The sequence below is a fragment of the Perca fluviatilis genome, chromosome 5, assembly GCF_010015445.1.
Source record: "Perca fluviatilis chromosome 5, GENO_Pfluv_1.0, whole genome shotgun sequence".
Lineage (NCBI taxonomy): Eukaryota > Metazoa > Chordata > Actinopteri > Perciformes > Percidae > Perca > Perca fluviatilis.
In genome coordinates this window covers 14,561,395-14,565,816 of record NC_053116.1, presented here as the reverse complement: position 1 = coordinate 14,565,816, position 4,422 = coordinate 14,561,395, and positions in this window count along the sequence as shown.

Sequence of the window (4,422 nt, the reverse complement as noted above, 5' to 3'; positions counted from 1 at the left end):
TTTGAGGGAAATTTGTTTTGCTTTTTTTTTATTGTAGCCATCCAGATTGTTTAAAGCTACCTCACGCTGAAAAACAAAGTGAAAATGTTGAGTTTAAATCTGAGCTGACCAAAAATTAGCTTTCAGGTGGATATGGGGCTGAATGGCCATCTTTGCTTTGGGTTGCTCTCTTCAGAAGGTGCTATGAGTTCTGTAATTCAGTCGCCCCCACCACCCAAACCTAATTCCCACTAGCCTCACACCACACACTCACACTCCACTCTGGAGGAGGGGTGCAGTCGGGTAAAGACAGGGGAGACAGGGGCTACTCGGAAAGCCTCCCTTGGAGCCCGAAAAGCTAAACGCAGGACTCCGAGGACGGTCGCTCAAAAACAACCAGGGTGGGTTGTCTGTGTGTGTGTGAGGGCGTGTACATTTTTTTAATTAATTTTATTATGATCATTTTTGTTTTTATTTTGTTACACTTCTAATTGATGTAAATTGGAAAATAAAAGGAAAACCGAATTAAGAATGAAGTTGATTTTTAATTGAGTTTTGAATAAAAACGGAAATGGCGTGGGGACGTATTTCTTTCAGCAGAACCATTCATGTGTGCTTAGATGTTTTTTTGTTGTTATACTTGTATTTCATGAGGTCAGTTACTCTTGACTGTGAGTGCATAGTCTGTGTGTGTGAGTGTGTGAAAGTTTAAGACTGTGATGCAAGTGTGTATTTTCATATGAGAGAATCTCATCACAACAGGAACAAAAGTACTGTATTAGTTCTGCGTTGTCAGGGTGGTGCTGGGCGTAGATGGCTTTGTCTGAACTAAGAGGCATAAATAAAGATTTTTTTTTTTTTGACTGAAATCAAGCATTTTGTAGAGTAATGATGCATCTGAATTGCTGCATCTTGTACTGTGGCCAGCTTCCTCTCCGGTCTGTCCTGAGAAAATAAAAGCTTGACTTAAGCCTTCACAGTGACATATTCTTATTTAAAATATAATGTGCCATTAGCGATCCAAACATGCACTTGCAGATAAAAATTATGCCTGACAAAAATATGCTACTTATTCGGTTTGTGATGACACAAAAATCAATGGCAGTTCTAATTAGGAATGGAAGAAAAAATATGAGATGAAAGCTACAGGCAGCAGTACTGGTGTAATGCTGGTTGATGCAGCTGTGGATTTCCTAACCATCTCACCCTGCGCACACAAGTAAGACATTATTTCCTAGGTGTGTTGCACACTGGAAATTATGTAATGCCAATTTTGCAATACTTCCTCTGTCCATTATGGAACACAAACTCATTACAAATAATGTTGCTGTATAGCATGTGTAGACCACAACATGTACATTTCATGTAAATCGATTAATCTTCGTCACATAAGGCTGTTGTCAGTAGGTGGAGCTATGATTATGACTCAATATGGGTGTGTACATGTCTTCAAGCCTGGACTCCAGCTTGTGAAATTTGGGGCAGATTGGACTATGTAAAGTCAAGTTACAACAGAATCCTGTTTTATGGCGAAACATGCAAATTGTCTGCTCGCCACGGCAACACAATCAAAAACAAAAAAACACAATCTTTGCAATTTGGCATCTTGAAAGTCTTGACAAGCTGCTGACCCAATTTAAGAAGTATCTGTTGAGTCCTTTGGGAGGAATTAAAAACACGTTCCATATCCGTAAAGGGCCTAAAATGACGTATTGTCACATGACCTATGACATCATAATTAGAGTCAATGACTATTCCTTCGCAATTAAGGGTCACATTAGTTGGAAGATTATACCAACCAAATATAAAACAATTTCGATAAACTCTCTAGGATTAGTTCGAAAAGATGTACATGTAATACATGAAAAACGCATACAATTCAAAATGGCCAGCTTTTGGGTGGGCCGAGCTAATGCAAGCAAATTGGAAATAATGTGAATACCAAATTTTGTGAATGTTGGAGACACTTTGTCCAAATCAAGGCCTTCGATGCATTAGGAGGCACTATGGAGCCTGCTGAACACGCATTAACCAAATCGCTCTCGCAATGCTCACAGGCTTTAATGTGTGCGCCAACTTTTGTGAGTTTGAGTATATTAAGGGCGTCAATAATGCGTTCAAAGGATAAAACTAATTGTGATATCAATCGAAATAATTACTAGTTTGAACATGGGTGCAAAGGTGTGTTTGTGCACCCTCAAGTCCTCAAACGTGTTCGTAAAATGAGAATTAATACACAAAATCCAAGATGGCCGACAGGCGAAAAAAATGAAAATGAATATGTAACTAAAGAGGAGAACAATGCTCCCACCAAATTTTACATCAAAGTAACATTATCCCAACTAAGTGCGGATCGGGCCGCATTTTTCTGTCCGAGCCCGGCCCGCATCCGACAGAGCAGTAACCGAACCCGACCTGAGTTCGACAGGCATTAAGATATTTATGTCGGAGCCCGACCCAAGCCTGACACAGTTAAAATCTAATTTTCTTTTCTCATACTAATGACACATGTACGTTTGTTTGTGTGGAAAGCCCGCTTTTATTAAGCAACTGTAGGAATGCATTCGGAAATGTCAACAGATGGGCGCATCAGTGCACACGGGGCAACAAGCGCACGTTAACACAGGCACGCATCTACATAATAAGCTGTTTTAAATTTAAAATGTTCAATGCCTTATCGCGCTGATGTGACCGAGCCCGACCCGAACCCGAACATCATTTCTAAATATCTGTCCGAACCCGGCCCGGCCCGTCGGGTACCATCGGGTCCTGACGGGCTCAGTTCGGCTATCCATCCTGTAATCCCAACCCTGGCGTGCGTTGGGGGCGCTATGTAGCCCACTGGCCATACCTGGGCACAATCACTGCAGAGCTTTGCAATTTTCACCAGGTCTGACATGTGTGCCAATATTTGTGAGATTTTAAGCATCCCAATCCCCTCAAAAATGCGATTGCACCGCAGAAAAATAATCTGTAGGTTCCTGGCTTTCAGTGACAGGGACCGTTGGGCCCCTGGCACTTTCATGCTAATGACATTTAAAGCGCCCATATTATGTTCATTTTCAGGTTCATAACTGTATTTTAAGGTTTTACCAGAATAGGTTTACATGGTTTAATTTTCAAAAAACACCATATTGTTGTTGTACTGCACAGCTCTCTCTCACTGCTGCAGATCCTCTTTTCACTTGGTTTCTGTTTTAGCTACAGAGTGAGACGCTCTTTTCATCTTCTTCTTCTGTACTATCTTTGATTGCACTCGCACATGCGCAGTAGCTCAGATGTAGATCATGTCAGCTAGCTAACTCTAGAGACAGTAAAAGAAAGCCCGTTTCTCCAACTTTGGTCAGTTACAAGGCAGGATTAGCTGGGAGACTTCTAAATGAGGGCGCACATGTAAGTAGTTCTTTTGTAGATTATGGTGAACTTGTGTGTGTTGTAGCAGTGCTTTGCTATTGAGAACGACGTAGCATGCTAGCGTTAGCCGGCTAACGGTCGTGGTTAGCCAGCTCAAATCGAGGCCGATTTTGAACAGCTCACCCCGGAGACTGAAAGCAGGACACATTCAGAAACCGTATCTCACTCAAAACAGCATGGATGGATTTTTTTCAAAGTTTGTATGTGTGTGGAAGCACCAGAGACACAAAAGAACACCCCAAATCCCAGAAAAAGTGTTTTTTTCATAATATGGGCACTTTAAGGAAAACTGATTTTACACAAGAAATCTATTTACGGGTCTTGGAAGGTATGACTGCCTATGTAAAAAAAGTTGTGTAATTTAAGGGCTCCAAAGGGAACTGACATCTGATAAACTGCCTGAATTGACGTAACAAAAAAAGTTTGAAAATGAAATAAAATCTGGGGGTGTGTCGTTAGAATGAAGAGTTTACCAGACCTCTGTAGCCCAAAAAGGTTAGCTGTGTACCAAATCCATATGACATAATTCTTTACAATATGTACTACATTCTAAATTGTAACAGTATACTGTTTTAGCAGTTAGTATACAACAAACACACCATTATAAACTAACAGGAGATGATGTGTCATATTGGTTGGAAAACTACACAAATGTCTTGGGAGATTTTTTGGACCCGTTTTCACCACCACCCAGTATTTATTTTTCCCGTAGTTGCTCCTACATTTACGTGCATTGCACTGTGGTAGAATTGACCATAGTTTGTATTCTGTCTGCTTTGAGTTTACTTTATTTTGTCACTTTTACTAAAAAACTACAAAGAACCAGTATATAGTATGGTTTCTGACACTGCAGATATCTCGGGCTCTGCTGCATCGATTTTAACCTTTTTTTTTTTTAAAGCCGTCCTTTGACAGCCGGTGTACGAGTATTCTCTTAACTTAAAGCGGAGACGTTTTTTGCTTTGGAGCACATCTCACAATGGTGTCTATTTTGTTCAAATGTTTTGAGAAATAAGAAAGCAGTCTTAG